At 36.1% G+C, this 16,094-nt stretch overlaps 1 long non-coding RNA gene across 1 annotated transcript in view; it reads left to right on the top strand.

Moving 5' to 3' along the window:
- LOC128311575 (uncharacterized) overlaps window positions 1–16,094 on the top strand; it is a 130,068-nt gene that overhangs the window by 14,630 nt on the left and 99,344 nt on the right. The window contains exon 2 of the long non-coding RNA XR_008290059.1: window positions 1,259–1,404. This is a non-coding gene — a long non-coding RNA (uncharacterized LOC128311575). The remainder of the gene's footprint in view (window positions 1–1,258; window positions 1,405–16,094) is intronic.

The following is a 16,094-nucleotide window of genomic DNA, read 5'->3' as shown; positions in this document are numbered from 1 at the left end:
TACCCATTTAAAAAAAATTTTTTTTAACGTTTATTCATTTTTGAGACAGAGAGAGAGCATGAATGGGGGAGGGTCAGAGAGAGAGGGAGACACAGAATCTAAAACAGGCTCCAGGCTCTGAGCTATCAGCACAGAGCCCGATGCGAGGCTCCAACTCACGGAGTGTGAGATCATGACCTGAGCCGAAGTCGGACGCCCAACCGACTGAGCCACCCAGGAGCCCCCCTACCCATTTTTTAACACGGAGTTTTTTGGTGATAAGTTGTGCATGATCTATATATATTTTTGGATATTACCCTCTTGTTGGATGTGTGGTTGCAAATGTCTTTTACCATTCAGTAGCTTCCTCTTTTGTTTTGTTGTGGTTTCCTTTGCTGTGCAAAGGCTTTATATTTTGATGTAATCTCATTCATTTATTTTGGGGTTTTCTTGGCCTTGCTTGAGAAGACTGGTGCAAAATAATATTGCCAAGATCATTGCTTACTGCCTGTGTTTTCTTCTAGGAATTTTGTGGTTTCTGGTCTTACATTCAAGTCTTTAATTCACTTTGAATTTATTTTTGTATATGGTGTAAGATAGTGGTCCAGTTTCCTTTTTTTTTTTTTTTTTCATGTCACCATCCATGATAAACATCTTTTGGATGGGAGGTACCTCTGGGGAGAAACTTAAATATTCCCAGTGAGGGATTCAAAATGATTTATTTATTTGAAAATTGGAACTTATGGCAAATGTGGCCCAATGCTAATTACACCAGATGGAAATTTAATATTGTGTCTCCTAGAATTTTGGTTGTAGAAGGACTAGTGACAGACTTGGGTCTGGAAAAAAATATATATATACCGGATTGACACAGAGGCCACAGAGGTCAAATTGCCCACCCATCAAAAATAAAAATAAATAATAAATAATTAAAAAGCAGCCTCCAGTGTACTAAGTATGGACTTTATGTGAAGAAGCCTGCCTAGGTTTTTCTTGGATTCTTCTGAAAATTTTTGCCTGATCGGTTGTAGAACATAACTCCAGGTTATGAATAGAAATTGAGGGAAGTGTCCTGACTCCCAGCCATAAAAGGGACATTTTCAAGGTCAAGAATGATAAACTTGGCTGGCTTCAGTTGGGATTTTTCTCAGTAATTCTCATAAACACAAAAGAAGCACTCTATAAAATAATAATTGGCATTAGGAATCTGTCATACTCAGAGGGAATTATCAAGGAAATACATTTGTCATTGAAGTAAAATATTTTTTTGATGCCATAGGTTTCCTGTTTGGGGTAGGAAAGTGAGAAAAAGAGGAAGTTTAAGATGGAGTAGAGGTTGCAAAGAACCAGATGATATCTCAGGAGAGATTCAGGATTGTTGAGGATCAACAATTGTTGACATAAGTGAACAACTGGATTGTTGAGGTAAGTGAACCAGCTTCTGACTGAATAAGACTATGGAGTTTTGATTAAAAAAAAAATGATACTTTAATTGGAAAAATAAGAGCGTTCTTATGACTAAATGTGAACAAATATCTTTTCATTATCTAACAGTGTCATAAAGATTATGGGATCTGCTAGAAATTTCATCCTAGGTAGGGAAGACTTAACCCTACAGAGGTGGTCTAAAGGGTCAGTGAGAACAATAAATGTTTGATATTTTATGCCTTAAAAGACTCTACCTGTGCAATAAATAGATTATGTGGTTGTTTTACGTAAAACAAACACAAGGCACAAAGGAATGTGTATCTTTCTTAGAGCATTTGTGATATGCTTCTGGGTGATTTGCAGTCCTCATTATAATACAATAGTAGAGGAAAGTTGGATTTGGTGAATATGTGTACCATCAGCTACTTAAGAGTTCTGATATAATTAGAACTTTCAGAGTTTTTCAGATTTTTTTGGCCAATTACTAATGCTACACATTTCAGTCCTATATATTTGTTTTAAGATCATTAGCCAGAAAATGCCACTTTGGAAACATAGAGTAAAATTGGAGGATCATTCATATAACATAGGGACAAAGAATGTGCTGGCTGAATTTAATTTTTTGCCTGAATCATTTAGAGAGTACACATGCACACAAATGAGGGAAGGGCAGAGAGAGAGGGAGACCGAGGATCTGAAGTGGGCTCTAGGCTGACAGCAGAGAGCCTGATGCAGGGCTGGAAGTCATGAACCAGGAGATCATGACCTGGCTGACGTCAGATGCTTAAACAACTGAGCCGTTCAGGCCAAAGTTTTAAATTTTTAAAGTTAAATTTTGCTTGCCACAAATGTTGTTTTCTAATTTGCAAATACTCTGAATGCCTATAATTTCCTCTGTATTGATCACTGAGATTTCAAGTGACCATCTTAGGGTCCTGAATTTGAGTTGCTGCAAATTAGTTGCTTAAGCTATGACACTGAAAGCAACAATCCTCAGGGTGAACTTTCATGCTATCTAGCAGCTCTGAAGCCAAGATAATGCTTATCTGAGCTATTTGGCTGATGTAGTCTTTAATGCTTAAGGGTATATTATTTACAACATAACATTAGGTGATATCTAAGAGATCTCTGTGAAGTTTGGAAACATGAAGTGTGTAAAGTCATGGTCTTGATAACTATTAGCCTGATATGATATACCATCTGCTCAATTAAGTCAGAACTTATATCACCCTATAGGATTGGATGGTTAACAGTAGAGTGATCTATATCAAAATATCAACATGGGTTCTCAAACTAGCATCTAATCAGCACTAGATATCCCATATTGCTGTGTATGCTCTCCTCTTTCTCTCCTTCTGGAGACATGGCCAGTGCCTTAGGAAGCAATTCATGATTTATCCAGAACTTTAAGTGACTTTGCAATTCCTTAGAATAGATTGATCTTGTGTTCTTATCCGTAACACTTTCCTGAACATGCATCTCTCTCTATCTCTCTCTCACTCTCTCACACACACACACATTCTTTTATTTATTTTTAAATGTATACTTTGTACTTTCTACTTGTGCTTAGTAAGTACCAGTATATTGTGTTCATTAGTAAACATATGCAAATATTAGAAATGTAAAATTTTTGAGATAAAGATTAAGTAAGCATTATTTTTACAGAGATATTCTATGAGAGTGTTCAGCCAGACAACCCTTAATTCAGCTTTGGCTTTGAAATCCTTAACTTCTGTTTAAAGTGGCAAAGTTAATAAGATGCCATAAGTGCTTCAGTGTGTGCTAATCCTATGAGATCTCATTTTGGAGGTCTGCTGATTGTGAACTTTGGTAACCAGGGGAATGTTAAGTGACAGAAATGAGCCGCTCTTCAAAAATAATCCAAGTAGCTAACATAAAGGCATGCATAAATCAAGCAAATATTGAGTACAAACATATTGGAACAATAGGATTGTGTTCATTTTATGTACTGGGGAAGAAATTATTAAAAGTTACCTGCCTTAAAGACATAGAGGTGAACGCTATTATAGTGCATTTGTGGGACACACACAGAAGGGGATATTCAATCACACTAGCATTATTCCAGTAAATTAATTTACAAGATTTAAGAAGGGTAGAACCAGTGATTTCTGCAAAAAGGGAGCTTTCCTGTCCTCTAAAGTTACGATGGAAATGCACTGTAATTACCACCTTGCTGAGATGAACACTCATGGCCACCAGGAGACTCTGTAACACAGAGGCAATAGACAGAAACAAACTTATTCCAGCTAACCAGACAGGTGCTTTCACTTAACCATGCTGGATCACCCAGGCATTTGTTTAAAGGTGTACAGTGGCTATTAAGAGCAACTGTAGTTGTTCATCTTTTGATTAAGTGTAGACACTGAAAATTCTCTGAACTTACTAGAAAGATCATGGTAACTGATAGTTGTGTTTTCAATGCAAAGTTGCAAGGGAGGCCAAAAAAAAAAAAAAAAAAAGAGTGGGGGGAATAGTAAAAGGAACCGTTTCTCTTAGTAATTACCCGAGGAATGTCTCAACTCTTTATTGAAATGGACTTGGAAGTTAAACTAAGAATCCTACTGCAGCATGCCTCAGTACTGTTGGAAACAGACTTCCAAAGAAATAAATCTGCACTCAAGAACAAAGAATTCTATGTGGAAATACAGTCTAGGGCAGACATCAGCAAACTGGTCGGTGGGTCAAATCTCACTCACTGCCTGTTTCTGTTAATAAAATTTTAGTGGAACGCAGTGACACCCATGTATTTTTGTATTGTCTGTGACAGCTTTCACAAGATATTGGCAGACTTGACTAGTTATAACAGGCATCATATTTCCTATAAAACCTAAAATATTTATATTCTGGTCCTTTACAGAAAAAGGTTTCTGATACATAGTCCCTTGGAGTTGATACATACTACTAAAACTTCTGAAAAGACTTATTAATACAAATATTTAATGATATAATACATGTATTTATTTTTATGGGACAATAATTTTATATCCATTTAAATATTACCTTGGATATTTTACGATGCTTGCGTATGTTGTATTAGTATGTATAAAACCATTTGGTAGGGGCGCCTGGGTGGCTCAGTCAGTTGAGTGTCCAACTCTTGATTTTGGCTCACAGTTTGTGGGTTTGAACCCTACATCAGGCTCTACACTAATGGCATGGAACCTGCTTAGGATTCTCTATCTTTCCCTCTCTCTCTGCCCTTCCCCTGCTCGTGTTTCTCTCTCAAAATAAATAAACTAAAAAAAAAATTGGTAGAAAACACCAAGTTGATTCTAGAAGAGTCAGCCATTTTTCATCAGTAATTTGGGGCTTTTCTCAGTTTTACAATGGACTTTAGTGGTACACCATTTGGGTATTTTCTTGGGTATTGTAGATCCTGGTGTCTAGAATATCATGCAATTAAAAAGATCCATTATGATTCTTTCAGGCATAGGAGCAAATTAAGTAAGAAGCCAGTTTTCCAAAAGTTTGGATTTGCTGTTTTTTTTGTTTTGGACTTTTCTTTGTTACTTATCATATATATCATATGTATATATGTATATATATATATATATATCATGAGATATATATTTATATCTTGCATATATAATCATATACAATATGTATATGTGTGTATATATATACATACACACACATATGAATATATATGTACACATATATATGTATATATACATATATGTGTGTATATATATGAGATATATGTACATATACAAACATATATATACATAGCCTATGAAAGGCACAGAAGATCATAAAACATTCAGTTCAGCCTTTACTTTATTTTATATACCACGTCTTTGCATCTTTCTCCACGTCAAAATGTCTTTGCATGGTTGTCTTTGTCAAAAGGATGTTTTATGTCCAAAAAGCAAGAAGGATCTTTTCACATCAATTGTTTCTGCACTAGCTACTTCACTATCAGGGATCAAGTTTTGAGTAGATTCCTTTCCTGCATCGTGTAATCAAGGGAGTGGATATAGAGGACGTTCATAATAAACAACTTGGCAAGAAATTTGACCCAACTTCTCTGCCCCACTTTGCATCATTGCTTGTTTCCGTTCCACTTGAAAAATTTGTTCATTTTTTTATTATCTTTAGTAGATATTCTAAAATTTAATGTGTCACTAGTAGCCAGTGATTCTATAGTAGCTTTATATGAATCGATATCATAAAAGAAAAGGTCCCGAGAAACTGATAGTTTCTGTAGCAGTAGTTTCGACAACAAGTAAGATGACAGGATTAAGTTAATGGCACAGTGGGTAGCTGGTGGATGATGTGTACAAGGGTGGACAGATAGCACAAAAAACTGCATATGTCAGTAGAAATGATCCATAATATTCACCTGCTTTACAGTTCTGCCCAGGGCCGGATAAGCCCAGGAGTTCAGCATGCTGACTTTATTTTTTCTGCAGAGAGAGGGTGTGGGAGAAAGTCAGAGAGAGAGGAGAAAGGGAAGGAAGAGGAGGAGAAGGTGGGGGCTGGGGGTGTTACAGGAAGAGGAGGAGGAACGAAGAGGAAAGAAGAAACCCTGCCCATCAGTTGTTCACTGCTTTAGGAATTTCTAGCCAGTAGGTCTAAATGACTCTTTCCTATCCTGGGACTCTGTTTTTGCCTTTCTGGACCCTATATTATCTTCTATTATTTCAGTTCGTTTTTCAGAAGGGTGTTCTCCTAAAGGAGATGACGTTGGCAGAGTGGCCTCTGGCAGAATCATTACAATTCTCAGAATTCTTGGCCTGTGGCTGCAGGATTTCCCATGAACATACAAAAAATGTGTTCACCAAGGTAGAATGCTATGGGCCCAAGGTAGAATGCAAAGTGTCTCTTTGCAAGTTATCTGGCATTGTAACAAAAAGCAAAGAATCCAGGAGACAGTGAGCAGTTAGCTATAGTTGACTTTGTTTTTTATTTTTAGTCTGAAAACCGATCTGTCTATACTAATGAAATCATCTCACCCTCCAGATAGCAGATAGCTGTTAAATATTTATTTCAACTTGGATTACATTTATAGTAAATGAATAAGTCTTATGAAATGGAATTAGTAGTTTTAACAAGTGGGATACTTTATAGATTTATTTGCCACATACCATCACAGCCTTGTGTCACAGAGTTTCAGTGCTACCCTGCAGCTATTCATTGACCCAGAGTTATAGATTTGCCCCTCAGTGGACCACATGCTAGTAATGGTTCCTGGGACCTAGGACAAGCATAGTGGTAGAAAGAGTAGGTGTAAAATCCTCAGAGAGGGTGTATTTGATAACAAGCATGTTAATGTAAATGATCTTATTATATTCTATTCTTTTTTGTCCCAGTGAAAATTGTGCTGTTTATGTCTACAGAGCACAATGCCCAATTGTGCTTTTAGCTTTTCTGCTTTATCTGAGTGGTTCTTTTCTTCTCTTTGACCATTTTTAAAATGAAGACTTAGCCCCCAAATTGACATTATTAACTCGCTGTGCCTTGGGAACGGTTTTTGTGAATTCAAATGCACATTTCCTTAATTTAAAATAAAAATGAGAAAATGTAAAAATGATTTTATTTCATTATGCAAATTTATTTTTCTTTCTTCATAAAGGTTTGGTTATTGCCCTTGCTTCAAATGGAACACAAATGAGGCATGAGATCTCCTGTTGCTTTTTCACGGTTGAAAACAACATCGAGTATTAACGCAGTCATTAATATTATATACAAGCCTGATTCAGCTGATTATTGATTTGTGTGGTATCGCACAATAAAGAAATAGTAACTATTTGAAAGGGCCTACAGCAGAACTGTGAGAAAAATTACTATAGACTATTGGCTTGAGCTAAATATACTACAGATTCCTTTGCTTAACAATATGATAAACAGGTATTAGTTATATGTTCAGGAATTTGAGCTGCTTTTTATGTTGCTGCATGGACAATTACTAAAACAAGTAGTTGAAGCTTTATTCATCATGTACAGTTTAATTATTCTCCTTATGGGGTAAAACACTGATTATGAAGTCAAATATAAATCTTAATTTTATATTGAGAAAACTTGAAAGCCTCCTTCTTCAGATGTTCTCCAAATTCACAACCAGGGAATTTACAGAAAGAATTTATTCATATTCATCTATTATTTATGTGAATTTAAACTGATTGTCATTTAGAGCATATATTTCTCATTATGGAAAATAATACGATGTCATGACAAGATGACCTTTTTTAAAAAACACATATTACATATTGAAATTTTAATTTCATTTTTTGTGAACAGCCTTTATAGATATTTTAAATTAAGGACATACGTGTTTGAATTAATAGTTTATGAGCAAATTCACAGTTATATTTTTATATGCAGCTTGCTCTTCCTTTATAATATAATGGAATTGTTTTTCCAACAGAAAATGGCATTTTGAAAAATGATTCTCCTGGTGGTCACATCAAATCAGCAGACGTAATGCCTTTGAATTTTAGGTATCTGTGTTTTTGCTTTCTCAATTTTGGTATTGCAAATTGTGTTGTATAGTTATATGAGACCACTTGGGATACCGCAGACCATTGGCTCTCAAATGGAAGCAAGTTTGCCCCCAGAGGATATTTGACAATGTCTGAAGACATTTTTGGTAGTCACAACTTAGGGTGAAGTGTTATTGGCATCTAGCAGGTAAAGCCCAGGGATGCTTCCAAACATTCTACAGTGCACAGGACAGCTTCCCACAACAAAGAATTATCCAGCCTCAAATGTCAATAGTGTTGCTTTACTACGGGTTAAGAAATTGTGTTGCAGAGCAATGCTGTACAATAGAAATACAATGTGAATCACAAATGAGAGCCCGATATGTATTTTAAAATTTTTGAGTAGTCACATAAAAAAAAAAAAGAAAGAAACAGGTGATGCTATTTATAATAATATATTTTATTTAAGCCAATGTATCTAAAGTATTATTGTTTCAGCATACACTTAATATAACATATGAAAGATGTTTTACATTTTTAACACTTTTACAAATCCAGTGTTTATTTTACACTTAACAGTTCATCTGAATTCAGACCAGCCACATCTTAGGTGCTTAGTAGCTACTTGCAGCTGGTGGCTAATTGTTCTGGGCAGGAAAGCTTGCCTATACTCCTACATTTACCATGATTCATCCATATCTTACATATAGCAAAATAACAATAATGGTAGGGGCACCTGGGTGGCTCAGTGGGTTAAGCATCTGACTCTTGATTTCAGCTCAGGCTGTGATCCCAGGGTCATGGGCTTGAGCCCCACATCGGGCTCTATGCTAAGCAGGGAGCCTGCTTAAGATTCTCTCTCTCTCTCTCTCTCTCTCTCTCTCTCTCTCTCTCTCTCTCTTTCTCTCTCTCTCTCTCTCTCTCTCTCTCTTTCTCTCTCTCTCTCTCTCTCTCTCTCTCTCCTTCTCCCTCTCTCTCTTCCCCTTCCCTGCCCCTCTCCCCTGCTCATGTATGTGCCGCCCTCCCCGCCTCTCTTTAAAAAAATTAAAATTTTAAAAAAGGGTCTCTACTGAGTTGTGCCACCAAGTGTGACCAGTGTTTTATTTATCAAATTATCTTATCCAAGTGTTGATCCAAGATCCAAGTAAGATCCAAGAAAGATCTTAACACTTTCACAGTAGTGTCACATCTTGTCTCTAAAATGATCGCTTTTGATGACAGTTAGTCACAAAGTTAGAAGGAATATTAGAGGAATGTAATAAAACCTCCATTTCAGTCCAGCAGTTCTGTCACTTTCATTGTCAAGCCTTGTGAGATATATTACCTATATCTCTATCACAGCCTGAAGTCTGTTTAATGATACTAAAAGGGAGAATACTTTTCTGAAAGGAATCTTAAATACTGCTTTTTATGTACTCAAAGCAATTCTTGTATATTAAGACAGACAAAATGTTTAACTAGACTTCTCTCTTGTAAAGGTAAATATGCTATGCCCGTGACTTGCTCCAGTTCTGTGGTTAGCAGCTTAGAAATGATGACAATAGGTCAAAACATCCACCCCCTTTTAAGTACAGTTATTATGGTCTTTTCTCTGGGAAAATAGGCAATAAATTAGGATTATTGTATGAGTAGCCAGACAGTACTAACCGGAATCCTGACGTTACCTTATAGGAAGTTGGAAGCCTCTCTTTCCTTAACTGTTATTCTCTGAAAAGATATAAAGTTCTCATAAATATAAAATGAACACAATGGGTATCTTTTATATTACACTTTGAAGGAGTAAAACAACCTCAAAATATTAAAAAAATGTATTTGTTCCACAGAAAATATAAGCAAATTGTTAAAATGATTTAATCTATTGAAAAGTCTTGTACAACTGTATGTGGTGCCTGGGATGAATTTGAAGAATACATATTATAGTCCTTTAAGTAATATAGCTTCATTTTGGTGCTTTTCCTCCCATAGAATCTCTCTCCAATGGCAGAAATTATGGGGAATTTCTGTTTCTGCTTTGAAGGAATAGCTTAATGCTTACAAATTTGGGATGTAGTTGATACAACAGTCAAGTCTTTGAATGTCTCTAAAACACATTAAGAAAGTTCTCCACTCAAAAAAGATGGGAATCTTAGAATTGAGAAGAACAGATTGTCAAATGAAACATGATGGTGGGTGGTAGAATTTGTTTAAATATAGATATCTACTCTTCAATAATTGTTGCTGAAAATGCACCATCTGCTTTAAAAGAATAGTCATTCGTGGCATATCATATTAATACCTTCACAAGAAGGAAGGAGTTTAATTTATTTTTGAAATTTCCATTTACTAGAGTTGTTAATTAAGTGTGTTTGGCCAGTGTGTTAGGGCAATATTAGAAAATTTCCAGGGAGCTATATGGTATATCTTTCAGTCAGGTGGTTCTGTAAGATCTGACTTGGAATCACAGCCTCAGCTCTCTCAGAATTTGTTGGTACAGAGAATTAAGAGATGTCTTGTAAATGAAGATATTTGATAGGAGTTGTAATATTGGTCACATTGGTATCTTAATGTTAGAAATATTTGGGGGTAAGTCAACTTTCTTAAATATTCATTGTCTGAATTTGGCAAATACCTTCCAAGTAGGCTATGTGTATCCATAGTGTTCTTTATTTGAACATATCAAATGGTTTCTGTTTCATAAGCATGTAATCAGAAACAGAGTAGATAATATTAAATTGCTTTATATTCTAAAAAGAATGGTTTTATTCTAACCTCTTTTTTTAATGTTTATTTATTTATTTTGAGAGAGTAGGAGCTTGAGTGCATGAGAGGCAGAGAGAAAGGGAGAGAGAGAATCCGAAGCAGCCTCTGTGCTGTCAGTGCAGAGCCCAGAACAGACCTCGATTCCACAAACTGTGAGATCATGACCTAAGCCAAAATCAAGACCTGGACCTTTAACCAACTAAGCCATCCAGGCGCCACTCTAACATGTTATTTTTAATTTAGTGGAGAGATTATTAAACTAAAATAACCTTCCACTTATTTTTGATACCTGATTTCCAACACCTATTAATTTTGTTTCTCTATTGCATGTCACCATTTTATAATCATAGCAACATTTTATGTTATATGCAATGCATTCATATTTTCACGATGTATGAAACAAAATATATCCTAGGCAGATGCTAATAGAAGGTGGTAAATATTTTGGTCTGTTCCTTTAAAGTTCACCTCAAGCCACTTTTGGAACTTTTTTGGATTCCTTCTCAATTAAATATGATTAATTTTATTTGTGTAATACAGAAGTTAATTCATTTTATTTTGAATTTCTTTGGCAGCATTTTTATCCAATTCGCCTGTAACTACTCCCCTTCCCTTTAGAAGACAAGCACTCTTAAGGGAAGTGGCTATCTTTTATTCTTAAATATAATCTTTCTTGAATCTAGCACATGTGTTACATATAGTAGACTCTCAATCGCTTTGGTTTTAATTAAATTGAATACTATATGCTTCTACCCATTTTGAGATTAATTGGCTGTCATGTATTAAGGAAGAAATTTAATACACAACTCATTTTTCAAAGACAAATCAGCCAGATGGATTTTTTTTTCCATTTAAGTGGTTGACACTTTTATATTTATTCCATGTGGCATGTGCTCTTTCTGTCACATCTCTCACTTTAATGAGTTGATAATGTCACCAAATGGTTTTGGCTATATCAGAACAGGTATGTGTAGGAAGTAACTAGAATTCCCTTATGAATACCTACAAATGCCAAATGAGTTTCTAATGTAGGCATTAGGACAAAAGAAGAGAACATCTGAGTTAATAAAAATAAAAATTAAAAAACAAGAAGATGCACTCCCTGATAGAGCTGCAGTGAGATGCACCTGGGACAATGCAGTGCTCCTTTTTAGAAACACAGGAAATACCACTGTCTGCTTTAAGATCTTTGTATATGTAATTTTATCTCACCTTGGTTCTTTTCTCACTTAAAAAATGGGTCTAGCTTGTTCCAGCACATTTACCTACATCTGAACATTGGCTTTACTACTGAACATTGAAGAATTTAAAAAATACAAATCTGGGGCACCTGGGTGGTTCTGTTGGTTAAGTGTCCAACTTCGGCTCAGCTCATGATCTCCCTGCTTGTGAGTTCGAGCCCCATGTCCAGCTCTGTGCTGACAGCTGGGAGCCTGGAGCCTGCTTCAGATTCTGTGTCTCCCTTTCTCTCTCTGCCCCTCCCTCACTCGCCCTCTGTCTCAATGTGTTATTGAAGCTACCTAAGCATTAACTCAAAGACTGGTGTCTTCCTATAAAGTATAGCAAGATTAGAGGTACTAGCTCCCGATCTTAGTTTTTCACTTCGTACCTGTATGACATTAGCCAGACATTTAACCTGTGTCTCAATTTCCACATCTGTAAAGTCAGAGATTTGGGTGTTCTCTACTTTAATGAGTTCTCATTCTGAACGTGTTTATGCGTGATTGTGTGTTTGTAAGATAGCCGTGATGTGACCCTCTCTTGTACTCCTTATTAACTCTTTTACCTTGCACAAGTTATTGAATAAGCTGAAGACTCAATCTTGTTATTTCCAAAATAGATTTAATAGATGTATTATTCTCATAACAAAAACATGAATGTAGAGTGCTTATGACATATAGAATACCTCAAATTTAACTATTATTATGAGAGTTTTTCAAGCCATCAAAAGGCCTTAGATATTTCAATTGTTTAATTTTAGTATAAATTCATCTATTTGCAAGAGTGAATACCAACTTTTCTGGTTCAACTTTCTTAATCATGTTCCAAGTTTAGACATAAAAATAAAAGGAAAATGTAGTCTATTTTATCACACATTCTTTATTGTATGGGGAAGTAACTTCTGGAGATAGGGAGTATCAAGAGGTAAACTGGGGTACCTGGGTGGCTTAGTCAGGCATCCAACTTCAACTCAGATCATGATCTCACGGTTTATGAGTTTGAGCCCTGCGTCGGGCTCCATGCTGACAGAGCCTGCTTGGGATTCTCTCTGTCTCCCTCTCTCTCTGGCCCTCCCATGCTCTCTCTCACTCTCAAAATAAATAAACTTAAAAAATTATTTAAAAAAGGATCTAGTCAGTGAAAAATATGTTATAAACCTCTTTAATGACAAAGTCAATATAAAATGCTAATTACTCTAGGGATTTTAGAGTAGTTCAAATGTTTGATCTTAAGAAGTTTATAATCCAGGAACCAAGGCATTTAATAGCAGAAGTAGTATCATTCAAAGTAATTGATGAGAAGTGCGGATATTAATAATTACTGGACTTTGGACAAGTGAGAGAATAGCATGTGCTCTGATGATGAGAAAAATCCTGACATTGGAGACAGACATTCAGTTACACATTGACAAATGGATACAATGAGAGAGTAAAAGGCATGTGAAGTGGGAGAAGAACATGAGTATGAGGACCCACGAATAGGAAAGACCATGATGTTTTTTGGGGACAGTGGATAGATCATTCTGGAGATTTTAAGGAGATAAGGCTAAAATGATGAAACTGAAGGGTGCCTCAGTGGCTCAGTTGGTTAAGCGTCCATCCTCGGCTCAGGTCATGATCTCACAGTTCGTGAGTTCAAGCCATGCATGGAGCTCTGTGCTGACAGCTCAGAGCCTGGAGCCTGCTTCAGGTTCTGTGTCTCCCTCTGTCTGCCCCTACGTTGCTTGCACTCTGTCTCTTGCTCTGTCTCAAAAATAAATAAACATTTAAAAAAATGATGAAACTGAGACCCTTAAAAGCCAGTGTAAAAACTAAGTTTTTCCTCCCAAGAGGGAAATAGAAAAGAGGGAAGTTTTGTGATTTTCATACAGAACTTGGACGAATTTGCAGGAGTGAACTTAGCCCTTTGATGAGGTGACAAGGTCCATGTGACTAGAGTGCAGTGAGTGAGGTCACAGTGTTAGAAAGTGAAGGTGGAGGCAGAGAAATAGCAGGGAAGGGGTATCTATATCATGAAGGGTCCCATTTGATCACGTTAAGGTTTGTAACTTTAACGCTGTGTAAATGGGGAGTTGAGAGCTTTTGGGAAAATAGATGACTATCTGACTGATATCTAATAGATGATTCCAGGTTTTGTAATGTAACTAGTGTGCAGGAGAGGAAGGATGGAAGCAGGGAGATGGATTAGGAGACTCTTGTAACAATACAGGCAATAGATGATTGTGGCTCAAAATGATGACATAATATCAATGGGAATGGTGAGAAATGGTGACTAGTAGATACATTTTGGAGGCAGAGCAACAGAAGGTTCTGCCTAATTGGATGGGAGTTGAGTCCAGCAGGACTCAAAAATTACTGTCCTGAGTGAGTAAGAGGAAGGAATTGACATGAGCAAAGAGGAAATCTGTGAGTGAAGAAAGTTGGAGGAATGTGGGATCTAGAATTTTTCAGTTAGGGGCATGTAAGTTTTGAGATGTTCATTGAGATACTTACTAGATATCCACTTGGCATTTGAACATATGTTACTGGAGTTCAGAGAAGAAGTTCAGGCTGAAAATGTAAATCTGGGAATCAATCAAATAGATGAATTTGGAAATTCTTTAGAGAAGATCAACAATGGAGTGGGTGTATACAGCAGAAAGGGGGATTGAGAATGGGCACCAATACTCCAATTGTAAGAGCTTAAGGTTAATAGAAGAGATCAGAAAAGGAGATGTTAAGCTGCAGCCAGTGAGAAAAGAGGAAAATCAAGAAATTGTGGTGTCCTGGAAACCAAGGAAAGAAAGTGATGGGAGGAGGGGGGACATTGACAGTAGGGTCGAATATGTTGGGAGGATGTAAAATTGAATGTGAATCTCAAGTTGACTGGAGAAATAAGACTGTTACTAGGAGGAGTAATTTCTTTGTTGAATTGGGGTAGAGGTGATGAGTTCGTTTTGAATATGCTGAGACAGTCTTATAGATGATTTCTAATGGAGAGTTTCAGATATTTTCCAAGCATTTCTCATCATTGTTTTTACATGTTATTATCATGATATATGTGAGTTTCTGCCACTGTACTAGGCACTCTTTGATAGAAGGGAAAGCGTCTCACACATTGTATGGCTACATCCTTATATTAAGTCTAGCAGAGGCTAGGTATATTTTTGCTGAAAAGAATGAATGAGTGATTGAATAAATGGATAAATGGTTGGATGGATAAGTGGGAGAGTAAATAAATGAAACCTTGAATTGGGAAATTGGAGCTTGAGAAGTGAGTTGTGTATAGATATAGAGATTTAAGATGATATTTGTATCTGTGTTCATGATGGCTCTTTGACATGATAGTTTTGGGTGGTAACATTATCCATGCTGAAAATCATTGCTTTCATTCTTGTAATCTGTGCTCAAGTATAGAAGGCAATTACAGTTCTCCTGCAACATCAGAAAACTCTGAGACTTTAATCAAGTGACACATGTAAATATATAGTGTAAATATCTACAGGTTATGTATCGTAATATCTGGAGTAATGGGGAAGGACCATCTAGAACAGCACTATTCAAAGGTATGATACAGGTATAAATACTAGCTAGCCACAGTGTGATTTTAAATTTTCTGGTAGCCACATTTAGGGAAAAAAAGGTGAAATTAATCACCATAAATATATTTAGCCTTATTTATCCAAGATGATATTGCAACATGATATCTATATAAAATACTACTGGAATGTTTTGTATTCTTTTATTCATGCTAAGTCTTTAAAATCTAGTATATATTTTATATTTATAGCACACCTCTCAATTTGATCTAGCCGTATTTCAAAAGGTCAATAACCATATGTGACTAGTGGCTACCAAAATGGGCAGCACAGATCTAGAAAAATTCAAGGGATAATAAAGTAAAGGAAACTTAGAAATGAACAAGTGTTCCTCTCTCTCATCACTGCTTCAAAATTGTATTTTGTCTTATTAAGCCATGCAGTGAAATTTGGAGAAGGGTTCTTATTCAAGACCATTTTAATGGTCTGTAATCAAGATTAAACATAATTCTTGCTTAGTAAAAAAGAGAATGCTTTGGCCTTGTGTGTGTGTGAATTATGTTTATGAGCCTGGGAATGATTTTAAATTGTTTCCCATATTAAAAGTTATTGTAGTGCCATATTCACTGCCTGTTTCCTCAATATTTATATATCATTCCAAAGTACTACTCAAGATCCGTATTATTGTTCAGCATTCTAGCAGAAATAGTACAATTCTGAGGCTTGCATGCAATATACAAAACATCCCCAGTTAAGGATTGTATAGC

This window comes from Acinonyx jubatus, chromosome X, assembly GCF_027475565.1.
Source record: "Acinonyx jubatus isolate Ajub_Pintada_27869175 chromosome X, VMU_Ajub_asm_v1.0, whole genome shotgun sequence".
Taxonomy (NCBI): Eukaryota; Metazoa; Chordata; class Mammalia; order Carnivora; family Felidae; genus Acinonyx; species Acinonyx jubatus.
Note: the sequence above shows the minus strand (reverse complement) of the source record. Positions and strands in the feature narration are given on the sequence as shown.